We start from the raw sequence: 12,795 nt of genomic DNA, 5'->3' as shown, positions 1-12,795 counted from the left end.
AGATATATGATATAGAGATAGATAGATAAATATATAGATATGATATAGATATAGGGATAGATAGAAAGGTTGATAGGTAGATAGGTAGATAGAGATAGAGATAGATATGGATATAAACTCAAATAGGCATGGAAGAACCTGCAAATAGATTTATATATTGTTATATCAATCCCCAGCCATGAAAACTTCAATGGATATAGGAAGAGCAGATTTGAATTCTATAATGAAGATATGGTTTAATCTATCATCAAACACTACACCCCATTCACTTTGCTAGATAGGGGAACATAAAAACAAACCTGTGCAAATTTGTAGGCATCTGCTAAAGTTGACATCTGGATGGAGATGTCTCTGTCAGATCTATCAACAAGTGCCAAAAGGTTGTCCTTCCTTCCACAGTTGTAGTTGGGAACATTGGCTTCTCCGGTAGACAACATGTCCAGCAAGGCATCTGAAGTGCCAAGGGTGTTATCATAGTTGTCATGGATGTTGCAGCCAAGTGTGAGATTGTGCGTGGGCTGATAATTTTTATTAAAAACTTCAATATTGAAAATCACACGTAGTATGTATCTCTTTCGATGAGATGAACTAGTGTAAAATCATGCTCATATTAGTATTAACAGCAGCAGCAGCAACAATAAAATACTTTTTCTCTATTTAATCCATTTTTTTCTCCACAAGCTAACTAAATCTTAAGCTATTATTGATCCAAAACCAGAGGCAAATGATATTCACTCATCATCCTTTAATGTTGTGAGTGTGGAGAAGATAGAATGGATATAGTTTTCCAAAAGGGTTAAAATCAGAAATACACTAATTTTCATCAGTGCAGTAAACAGTTTGAAGAATAATTCAGTCATTAAAGTAGAACAATCCTAAAAGATACCGGATTTTTGATAAGAGACCCAGAAAAGCTGTTCTGAAAAGAGGCATCCTCTATTCTTATAAAAATCAAGCATTGAATATCAATGAGAGGTTATGAAAATATGAAAAGGACCTTGGCAGGGGATCTACAACAATCACTACTTTCAATAAAACTCATTACTCAAGTCATGAATTGAGGATTGAACAGGGAAACATAAATAATGTGGGTTTTTTTCAGGTTTTATTTGCCTCATGTTTTGATTTGAATCTCTCCCAGAAAATAAGACAAAAGAGATAGAGACTGTGGAAATCAAAAAGGTTCAAGAAATTAGTCAGGTCCTGCAATATAAAAATGAGTAAAAGAAGATGAAGGAGTAAGAAGAGTATTAGAGCTGCAAATGGAGCGAATGAAACTCCATCACAATGAATGACTTACAACTGAATCTGCCTAGAAGGAGCCCTGTTGAAAGATAATGTTGCATGTGCTATTGTTGATGGAGAGATGACTACACCAATGAGAAGATCGCCTGGCCTATAATAGCTCCATGGTTTTTCTCCATCCTGGTTGTCCAAACTCAGTGGGCACTTCATTCTCAGCTTCCCGGAGACTGGCTGGGACATCAGTAGAAGCAAAAGCAGAAGCAGGAGATCCATAATTCCTAGGGCTGAATCAATCTTCTTCCTGTTTTTAAAGAAGAATTAGCAGAATTCAAAGCACTCTCACAGGATAGAATATCCTCTGGCTTTCCTGATTCAAACAGACAAGATTCATCTGGAAGAAATAAAATGTACATTCAAGAGCACAGCTCCCACCTATCCTGTAATTTGAGCCACAAAAGACCATAACCTGTAGTATTTACCCTTTTATAATGCAAGGTCGCTTCCATATTGCTTCAGTCTCATGTTTACATCGAAAGCAGACACTGGAGAAGTAGAAGAAGAGGTCTCAAGGCATGTAAGGTGACAATTACAGTGAGAAGAAACTTGTCCTCTTGGGACCCTGAATTTCTTCCACCTAATGAGGAGTAGGCAGAAGAACGGACTTTGGTGAAAAACCCCAGATACACCCATTGGCGCCCTGTCCTGTAGTGGTCATAGTCTTTCCTGTTAGGATATGTGCATGAAGTCATGCTTGGAGCAAGATACTTCAAGAGCCAGGAAAGTGACTTATGCTGTCCTTCAATGGAATCTCTTGCTTCCAGAGATTGCTAGGGAAGGTCATCCAGAGCTGTGGAGTTTAGTGCCACTCTTGGCTGATGACAATTAACTCTAGTGCTGTCTGTGCTCTAATGCCATGGAAGCAATCAGTATCCTTGAACCCAGTCTAATGTTAGAATAACAGTTTAACAGATTTGGAAGGAACTTTATAGGTTTTCTTGTCCAACCCCTTGCTCAAGCAGGAGACCCTATACCATTTCAAGCAACTAGCTGTCTAGTCCATTTGTTGGTGATGCTGTCTATCCCTCATTTTTCTAGTCTACCAAGAAGCAGGTTGTGGTCTATTTTGTCAGATGCCTTACTGAAATCCCAGAATACCATGTCCACAGCTGATCCACTAATTTAATCACTTTGTCTTTACGACAAAGAGTAGAGCTGTATGGGATTTTCTTTTCAATGAGATCTTTTTTTAAAAAAATATTGATTTTTAAAAACAAACATAAACAGACAAAACATAAAAAAATCAACCTTTCTTCTATGAATATACAAGCAGTGTGTCCGTTGGTTTACAAATTTTGTGTGCATCCATTTCATAATCATCAATTACAGTTAGATTGTATAATAACTCATATTCTCAATCAGAAATTAAATACCCTAGTATCATTATTATTCAATCATTGGACAATAATTTTATTCATTCATATTTTGCGAGATAACTATAATTTACTTAATATCATTTTATAACAATTCATATAATGTTCCCAAATCTATCCTAAAACTTTTTTATAGATATATTAAAAAAGAAAAAAAATACATTTTTATATATTTATTATTTTCTAAGATTCTACATATTTCATTATTGTATTTTATTATCTAACCATTGATAAAAAATGGTCCCAAATTTTATAGAATTGTTTATCCTCTTGCTCTGTAATTTCAAATGTCAAATCTACACATTTCAACATATTCCAATATTTTCTTTATGATTTACTCCTGCGATGGTATTTTCTCAATTTCAGTGAGATCTTCATATATTAATCCTAATTAGGGGCTCATTTTATAATTCTTATAACTGAAGTGAAATTTCATTTGCCATCTGTTCTAGAAACACCAATTGCCAAAGCCAATAATCAGAACCTCTCCTACATTCACTCTCCTGCTTTCCATCTTGACCTGTTCCATTCTGCTCATTGGCGGACCAAGGAGACTGATTTGCCTCCTCCAACAAACAGCCTTCAGCATTGTCTTCTCAATTGCCATTTCTTCAATCTTGGCCAAAACTATCACAGTGGTGTTAGCTTTCTTGGCCACAAAACCAGGGAACAAAATGCAGAGAAGGTTGGGGAAGAATTTGGCCAACTCACTTGTGCTTTCTTGTTCTGGTCTCCAAGTTGTCATCTGCAACATCTGATTGGGCGCTTTCCACCACATTCCCTGACTTTGACATGCACTCCCAAACTAGAGAGGACATCCTTCAATGCAATGAAGGTTCTGTCACCATGTTTTATATTGCCCTTGGATACATCGACTTTCTGTCTGCTGTCTGCTTCACAGTGGCTTTCCTGGCCAGGAATCTCCCTGGGGCCTTCAACAAAGCCAAGCTGATCTCCTTCAGCATGCTGATCTTCTGCAGTGTCTGGGTATCCTTTGTGCCTTCTAACCTGAGCACCGAAGGTAGGTACATGGTAACTGTGCAGGTCTTCTCCATCCTTTGCTGGATTGCTGGCCTACATTTTCATCCCTAAATGTGACATTGTTATTTTCAGGTTAGATCTGAATACCAAAGAACATTGGATGTTAAAATTATATAGAAAAAATGACTTTTACCAATCTGTTATTTTTCAAAAATGGCATTTAGTAGTCTCAATTAACAGTTTTTGACCATTTAATATTTATTTATTTAAGTTATAGGCTTCCCAGCTTCCCTAAAGGCAGCTTACAATCAATAAAAACAAGATGAAACATTAAAACTTTTGAAAAATAAATAGTATCACTAAAATTGTTTTAGAATTGACAACAGGGGAAAGGGAGAAGGAAATGCACATATTGAACATATTGTCAACTCATAAAACATTTCTATGTCTGTTTTCAAGTTTCCATAAACAAGGGGGGGAATCTGAAGGAGCAGTACAGCAGGAAAACCAGAAGTACATTCCACCATTATCTTAAAAAGATTGTAGCTAGGCTACCGGATCTTCTGGTTGTGAAAATCCTTTATTAGAGAATGTGATTGATGATACCTGGGCAGTGCTTTATTGGAGAATCTGATTTATGATACACCCGGGGGGAGGGACAAAACATGGTCACAGGTGACTGTGAATTATGTATGCCAGACTTGGCTTCATTAGGTTAATGCCAGCATGTTGCTCCTAATAAATCTTTTGAGGGTTTTTTTGAAGCTTGGCTCGAGGCTCATGATTTAATTAGGGCTATCACCGGAACCCTGACACATATATTCCTCCTATTCCTAAAGCTAATCCTATTCCTATTCTTCCATATTTCTAAACATTCCTCAAACAAAATATGAAGTCTTATTTTTCGTCACAATAATGTGGGTAAAATCTGTTTCCAGATGAATGAGTCTTTCCAGTAAACCAATGGAGACATAATGAATGTGTCTTTGCAGTTCCTAGTGACCTGTGGGAAGTTTTATCAGAATATTCCCATAGCAATTCCTGAATCAGAAGATGAAAATGCTTCTTATAACAAAGACTATTTTTCTTTGCAGAAAACAGAAGGGCAAGAAGTAATCTGAAATTTCTTATGTTATTATTGATGTATGTATACCGCATTTTCTCCTTCTGTTTTGCATCATTTTAGTCTCTTTTCTGAAAAGCATAATTATTTATATATTCTTATTAAACAAATGTATAAGGCTGCCACATTCACCAGTAGATTCCACTGGGCAGCTTGCAACTTTAACGTTCACAATATTTAAAAAAAAACCTCATTAAAATCCCATGCCAGTGTAAGTAGGATGTGAGTGTATCCCTTTGTTTATTTCTCTCTATTTTTTTTTTTGACAAGATCAACTCTCAGTATGTCCTGTGTAATAAATGCTGCAGTGAGCCTTGACTGTTTGCTTTGGTTTCAGTGTTTTGATTCCACACAAACTGGTGTCAGAAATGAGATTCACAATTTTTGATCTGTGACCAGTGATCACAATAGGGCATCCTATGTGTTGTGGTGAGTTTGATCACATGTCATTTTCTGCTGTCAAAGAAAGGGTACCATTTAGGAGTGTGCTTAAGGCAACAATCTAAAAGTTTATTTTGGTTGGGAGGTTTCTTAAATGTGTGTGTCCCCTTTTTTAGTCCAGTTCTCAGTTTTTATGTAGAGAGCTCAGCTGAGAAATGACTGGAGAAATGACTCAAATAAGGGAAATTGAGTTTGAAGAAATAAAGCAAAGTTGGAAGGGACCTTGGAGGTCTTTGTCCAATCCCCTGCTTAGGTAGGAAACCGTATATTAATTCAGATAAATGATTGTCCAATCTCTTCTTTAAAACTTTCAGTGTTGGAGCATTCACAACTTCTGGAGGAAAGTTGTTCACTGTCAGGAAATTTCTTCTTAGTTCTAAGTTGCTTCTCTCCTTGAATAATTTTCACCCATTGCTTCTTGTCCTGCCCTCAGATGCTTTGGAGAATAGCTTGACTCCCTCTTCTTTGTGACAGCCCCTGAGATATTGGAACACTGCTATCATGTCTCCCCTAGTACTTCTTTGAATTAAACTAAACAGACCCAATTCCAGAAACTGTTCTTTATATGTTTTAGCCTCCAGTCCCCTAATCATCTTTATTGGTCTTCTCTTTACTCTTTCCAGAGTCTTAACATATTTTTTTACAGTGTGGAGGCCAAAACTGGATGCAGTATTCCAAATGTGATCTTATCAAGGCATTATAACTTCCTCTTATACCAAGGGAAGTGGATAAATACACTGGAATCATTTCATGGGGGGAAATGTGATCATAATGGGGCTGGGGCTTCCCTCCCAACAGGGAAGAAATGTCCTGTGAAGAAGTGTCCTGTTCCTCTATAGGGCTGTGATAAAACACAATCACAAGGAGGAGGATGTTTTTTTCATTGTCAAAGTTCTAACACCAGTATTTTCTCTTTGTGGGTATTTGTCTATTTAGGTTTGTATGTGCATCTGCATAAAACAAAGTGTCAGGTTGAGAACTTTTTGAGCTTCAATGTGTGACTTTTCCATCCCTTAATTTAGAGAACAACGCATAGAGAGAAAGAGGGCATGTTCACACAGACTTAAATTTCCATATTTATCCCACCCAAGGCAAAATACTCCTTTCCCTTCTCTTTAGGAAATCTTGTCTCTTTTCTTCAGCCATCTTATCTTAATATAAGATAATCTTATTCCCTATCCCAGGCTGCACTGGTGGGATTTAAATTTTTTTACTACTGGTTCTGTGGGCCTGGCTTGGTAGGCATGTCATGTCTTGGTGGACATGGCTTGGTAGGCATGGCAAGGGAAGGATACTGTAAAACCTCCATTCCCACCCCACTCCAGGGGAAGGATATACTGCAAAATTCATTCCCATCCCAGGGTAAGGTTACTGCAAAATCCCCGTTCTCTTCCCACTCCACTAACCTGCTTTCCAGGTTTGTTCCTGTGCAGGGCAACAAAAGAAGGCCCAGCTGATCAGCTGGGACTCAGGAGGCAGGGAATAGATGGGGGTATGGCCAGTCAGAGGTAGTATTCTCAAATTTTTCTCTACCGATTCTCCAAACTTCTCAAAATTTCTGCTACTAGTTCTCCAGAACTGGACAGAACCTGCTGAATACCATCTCTGAGCCAGTCACATGACCACCAAGCTATGCCTAACCAGTCATATGACCAAGCTACACCTAACCAGTCATATGACCGCAAAGCCATGCCCAGACAGTCACATGACCACCAAGCCACACCTAGCCAGTCACATGACCACCAAGCCACACCCACAAAATAGGCCACACCCACAGAACCAGCAGTTAAAAAAATTTGAATACCACCATTGGGGTGAGGCAAAACAGCAGCAGACATAGAACTGGTTCTTTGTATGCTCTCTGTCTGCTGCTCTTCAGAACTACCAGTTCTACAGAGGTGGACAGAACTGGTAGAATTCCACCCCTGGTGTAGGGTCTCCTCCTTGAGCAAGGGATTGGATTAGGAGACTTCCAAAGTCCCTTCCAACGTTATTATAGCAATAGCTCTTAGGCTTATATACCGCTCTGCATGCTTTACAGCAGTCTCTGAGTGGTTTACAACATCAGCATATTGCCCCCAACAACCTGGTTCCTCATTTTATTAACCTTAGAAGAGTGATGGCTAACCTTTTCAGCACTGGGTGCCCAAAGCATGCATGCATGTGCGTCACCAAAATGCAATGCACGCATGTCCCCCATTGTTAGGGATACACCCTAGCAGAATCTGCAGGGCAGGCAGGCAGGCAGGCAGGCAAAAATATGTGAGATAAACGTTTTTGTAGCTTACACTCAGTAAAACAGATACACAGTGTTAATTAAATAGTTTTATTCCAGTAAGAGTTATAGCATAGTCAAACAGTCCATATTTCATTCACTAGTTCAGTCCATCCAGAGATTATTCAGTTGCAAATTCCAGTGTCGAAAAAGAGAGGTCAGTAAACTTACAAATATCAGTCCAGTGATATATCTCCTTGCAGTAGAGATATGAAGAACTCAAAAACTCCTCTCTTCCTTCAGCAACTCAGCAGTAGGGGAAACACACAGCTAACAAACCATCAACCATCCAATAATTGTCAGCAATCAATCAGATTCTCTTGCTCCCTCTTATGGTGGTTTCACACCACACCCAAAATTACATGCTTTGCAGTTTTAAAGTGACACACACTTAAACTTACAATCATAGTTTATATATATTATTTTACCCAAACTATGTTAGGTAACCTAACACCCATGCATGCATGTGTATCCCATTCATGAATCCCCATGCAGGTGCCCTGCCCCCAACCATGCAACCCACCTCTTGCATCTATGAGACCTGAAGACTAGCTGGCCGGCTGGAGGTACACACACATGCACAGCAGATCTCTATGTGCCACCTCTGGCACAGTTGCCATAGTTTCGCCATCACAACCTGATAGAAGGATAGAGTTAGAGTGGCAGAGTTAACCTTAAATACTGCATTCCAACCACTGTGCCAATATTATTTTGTATTCTGTATATCTTTTTGTTTGAATTTGATTGTGGAAGGTATTCCTTTGCTTTAACCACACATTATGCCACAGAGTCACACAGTTTCCCTTTTCTCTCCATCAGTTTATTTACAGAAGTAATTAAATTGTCAAACGTTGATGTTTTTCAGTTTATGTAATTGCTTGAGCAAAAGCATTACTGTTGTGTCCCTGCCCAACCACAGCCTCAGCCTGGGCTGCCATGTCCCTAGCTAAGGGGGAAGGGGTGTTGTGTCCCTGACAGTTTCCGTTATGTCTTTTGAACTAGTTGGGGTTTCCCAACCAGGTCCGCTATTTGAGCGGGAACACCAGCCGTTCCCATTGTCTGGCTCCGTTTGAAAGTCGGCTATAAAAGCCGGCTGTCAGGCAGAGCCAGCCAAGCGAAGCAAGCGGAGCGCGGACCAACGGGGCAGCGCTCGCAAGAGCCCTCACCCCCCGGGCTGCCTGCCCGGCCGGGGCAGTTCTCACCATCGGGGCTGCCCACCCAGCCGAGGCAGCTATCGCCCTCTGGACCGCCCGCCCAGCCGGGGCGGCTACAGACCTTCTGGACTGCCTGCCGAGCCGAGGCAGCTAACACCTCCCGGACTGCCTGCCGAGCCGAGGCAGCTAACGCCTCCCGGACTGCCTGCCGAGCCGAGGCAGCTAACGCCTCCCGGACTGCCTGCCGAGCCGAGGCAGCTAATGCCTCCCGGACTGCCTGCCGAGCCGAGGTAGCTAACGTCACCTGGACTGCCTGCCCAGCCAAGGCAGCCATCGCCTTCCGGACTGCCTGCCCAGTCAGGGCAGCCGCGTCAACCTGCTATGTTTAAATAAATTGTGTTAGCCTTCAGCTCCGTGTCTGCCTCGTGTGTCATCCCAATGACTACATAACACTGGCAACGAGGATGGGATCACATGAAGGAGAGGCAACCGGACTGAATCAACAGAGCTAACCACCGAAGCAAAATCGATGAAACCGCCATCGCCAGCGCTCACGAGCAGCGCGACAGCCAAAAGAGCTGAAGCCACAAGCATTCGCCTCACTCACAGAGAGCTTGAGCCCAAACCGCTGCGTTTGGAGCTGAAAATCGGGTGCTGAAGCCGCAGCTGCCCGCGCGCGCAAAAAAAGGGGCGCGAAATTCAAACAACTGTCACTTAGCTGAAGTCACTGAGAGCCTCAGCCGCCACAATCGCAAAAGGGCGCGAAGTCCAATTTGCTGGCACTAGCTGAAGCCACTAGAGTGAAGTTACGGCGCTGAGAGCCTCAGCCGCCCCAATCGCAAAAGGGCGCGAAGTCCAATTTGCTGGCACTAGCTGAAGCCACTAGAGTGAAGTTACGGCGCTGAGAGCCTCGGCCGCCACAATCACCAAGAGCGCGAAGCTCAGAGCCTCCGTTTGCTGAGGAAGAAACCCCCGCCAGGCATTGCTGCTGGCGCTACCAAGAGCGCAAAGCTCAGAGCCTCCGTTTTGCTGAGGAAGAAACCCCCCCGCCAGGCATTGTTGCTGGCACTACCAAGAGCGCAAAGCTCAGAGCCTCCGTTTGCTGAGGAAGAAACCCCCCGCCAGGCATTGCTGCTGGCGCTACCAAGAGCGCAAAGCTCAGAGCCTCCATTTGCTGAGGAAGAAACACGCCCCCCTCCGGGCGCTGCCGCCGGCGCGACTGAGAGCACGACGCTCAAGAACCTCCGTTTGCTGAGGAAGAAACACGCCCCCCCTCCGGGCGCTGCCGCCGGCGCGACTGAGAGCACGACGCTCAAGAACCTCCGTTTGCTGAGGAGAAAACGCCCCCCTGCCGGGCGCTGCCACTGGCACTACTGAGAGTGCGAAGTTCAAGCCTCCCTCGCTGAGGAGATGAACGCCGCCCACAGGCACTACTGCCGCCATTTCCAAAGGCCGCCGAGACGAGCCGGTCTACCTGTCAAACCGCGAGGAGCCGATCTACCTGCCGAACGCAGAGACGAGCTGGTCTACCTCCTGAAAAGCCGACCTATCTGCTGCACGCAGAGACGAGCCGGCCTACCCCTGAGAGCCAATCTTAGCCACTGAAGGCCGAGACGGGCCAACTACCAGTCAAGTCCAGCGAACCCGATCTACCAAGCAGCCGTCCAACAGGCCTGGTCTACCCGTCAAATCCAGAGAGCCCGATCTACTTAGCAACCGTCGACAACAGCTACCAGTTAAGCCCAGAGAGTCCGATCTACTCAGCAACCATCGACAGTGATCCCCAGCCTAAAGGGCCCGGTCTACCTGTCGAACACCGAGAGCCTGGTCAACCCGCCAAGAGTTCCCTGAAGGCCCCGGTCTACCTCACCAACGACGACGAGAATCCCCTGCAGGACCCGAGCTACCTCGCCAACACCAAGAGCTCCCTGCAGGTTCCGGTCTACTCAACCAACGCCGAGAGCCTGGTCTACCGGGCCAAGAGTTCTCTGCAGGACCCGGTCTACCGGCAAAAGGTCTCTACCCCAGCTGGGATTCCCTAGGACTGGAGGTCTATTTGCAAGCCCATTGCAGGTCTAATTACAGGTCTACCTTGTCCCTGGCTAGGGGGAAGGGGTGTGTCCCTGCCCAACCACAGCCCCCCGACTGGGCTACCATATCCCTAGCTAAGGGGGAAGGGGTGTCATGTCCCCGCCTAACCACAGCCCCCAGACTGGGCTACCATGTCCCTAGCTAAGGGGGAAGGGGTGTTGTGTCCCTGCCCAACCACAGCCTCAGCCTGGGCTGCCATGTCCCTAGCTAAGGGGGAAGGGGTGTTGTGTCCCTGACAGTTTCCGTTATGTCTTTTGAACTAGTTGGGGTTTCCCAACCAGGTCCGCTGTTTGAGCGGGAACACCAGCCATTCCCATTGGCTGGCTCCGTTTGACAGTCGGCTATAAAAGCTGGCTGTCGGGCAGAGCCAGCCAAGCAAAGTGAGCGGAGCGCGGATCGCAAGAGCCCTCGCCCCCCGGGCTGCCTGCCCGGCCGGGGCAGTTCTCACCATCGGGGCTGCCCACCCAGCCGAGGCAGCTATCGCCCTCTGGACCGCCCGCCCAGCCGGGGCGGCTACAGACCTTCCGGACTGCCTGCCGAGCCGAGGCAGCTAACGCCTCCTGGACTGCCTGCCGAGCCGAGGCAGCTGACACCTCCCGGACTGCCTGCCGAGCCGAGGCAGCTAACGTCACCCGGACTGCCTGCCCAGCCGAGGCAGCCATCGTCTCCCGGACTGCCTGCCCAGCCGAGGCAGCTAACGCCTCCCGGACTGCCTGCCGAGCCGAGGCAGCTAACGCCTCCCGGACTGCCTGCCGAGCCGAGGCAGCTAACGTCACCCGGACTGCCTGCCCAGCCGAGGCAGCCATCGTCTCCCGGACTGCCTGCCCAGCCGAGGCAGCCATCGCCTTCCGGACTGCCTGCCCAGTCAGGGCAGCCACGTCAACCTGCTATGTTTAAATAAATTGTGTTAGCCTTCAGCTCCGTGTCTGCCTCGTGTGTCATCCCAACGACTACATAACAATTACAAACAAAACAAAAAATATTAGATAAAAGCCCTCGATGCAACATAAAGCATTCCCTAGCTAAATACCACAGGATACCATGATAATTAAAATAATCATGTTTTCATCTCTGTGTGTCACGTCTATCTATCTATCTGATTCTCTGACGATTACCCAGTCCATCCTCCTGTCTTTCCACATTCTTACAAACCTCTCCATGCTTTTCCTTCTTGTCTTCCTTCTGATATCAATGCCAAAATCCCTGGACCTCTCAGGGCAGGATGTTCCTCCATTCCACTCTGTGTCAATCAGGTGATATCATTTCCAGCACCATGTTCTGTACCGTCTGCACTTATAAGCAACCCTTTCTCTGTTTTTCCCTCTATTCTATAATGAAGATATGGATGTGCCACTTTACAGGTATCTTCTAGACATTTCCCCTCTTCTACCCATCTGCTCCTGTCTTGTGCTCAATCACCCACCTTCCCTAAAAATAATCCATGATCTCAACACAAATTCACAAATTCAACAAAACTCCTATTGCCCAATACAACCCAGACTCGATACTTGACCCCATGAAGGATTTTTTTGGTATGTCTTTGTCTCTGCAACAATTCTTTGAAAATTGATTATAAAGCCAAATGTCAATTTACTCATTTCGGCACAGTCCATGATTTTCTTAATAATTTCCACCAGCATAGGTATTTTTTCATTTTTCCAATTCTTAGCAAATACAATTCTAGCCACTGTTAAAACATTTACAATCAAATATTTCAATTTTTTATGGTATATTTCCAGTATAATTCCCAATAAAAATATCTCAGGTTTAAAGTCTATGTGTTGTTTTATCATTTTTTCCAACCCTATGTGGATTATAGTCCAATATCTTTTGGCATCTGAGCAAGTCCACCACATGTGGCAGTATGAACCAGGTATCTGATGACATTTCCAACATTTATCCAATTTATTCTTAAACATTCTTGCAATTCTTGTCAGGGGTGGGTGCCACCTGTAAAACATCTTATACAAATTTTCTTTATATGCAGTTGACATTGTCATTTTGTAATTTTGAGACCACAATTTTTGCCACTTATCTAGGACAATCCCATATCCA

At 44.3% G+C, this 12,795-nt stretch overlaps 2 protein-coding genes and 1 long non-coding RNA gene across 3 annotated transcripts in view; 2 read left to right on the top strand and 1 right to left on the bottom strand.

The window, feature by feature from the left end:
- LOC113451824 (vomeronasal type-2 receptor 26-like) overlaps positions 1–12,795 on the top strand; it is a 500,191-nt gene that overhangs the window by 231,377 nt on the left and 256,019 nt on the right. The window lies entirely within an intron of this gene.
- Positions 1–12,795, top strand: part of LOC113451996 (vomeronasal type-2 receptor 26-like) — a 452,458-nt gene that overhangs the window by 197,130 nt on the left and 242,533 nt on the right. The gene's annotated exons all lie outside the window — the stretch shown is intronic.
- LOC148126717 (uncharacterized) lies at positions 414–1,675 on the bottom strand. The gene is made up of 3 exons (XR_015741386.1): positions 1,657–1,675; positions 1,301–1,546; positions 414–518 (listed from the first exon to the last, which is right to left on the bottom strand). It is a non-coding gene; the product is annotated as an uncharacterized LOC148126717 (long non-coding RNA).

This window comes from Pseudonaja textilis, chromosome 2 (assembly GCF_049901715.1).
Source record: "Pseudonaja textilis isolate UNSWEBS1 chromosome 2, rPseTex1.2, whole genome shotgun sequence".
Taxonomy (NCBI): Eukaryota; Metazoa; Chordata; class Lepidosauria; order Squamata; family Elapidae; genus Pseudonaja; species Pseudonaja textilis.
The sequence above is the reverse complement of the archived record's forward strand: the minus strand, read 5'-3'. Positions and strand labels throughout refer to the sequence as shown.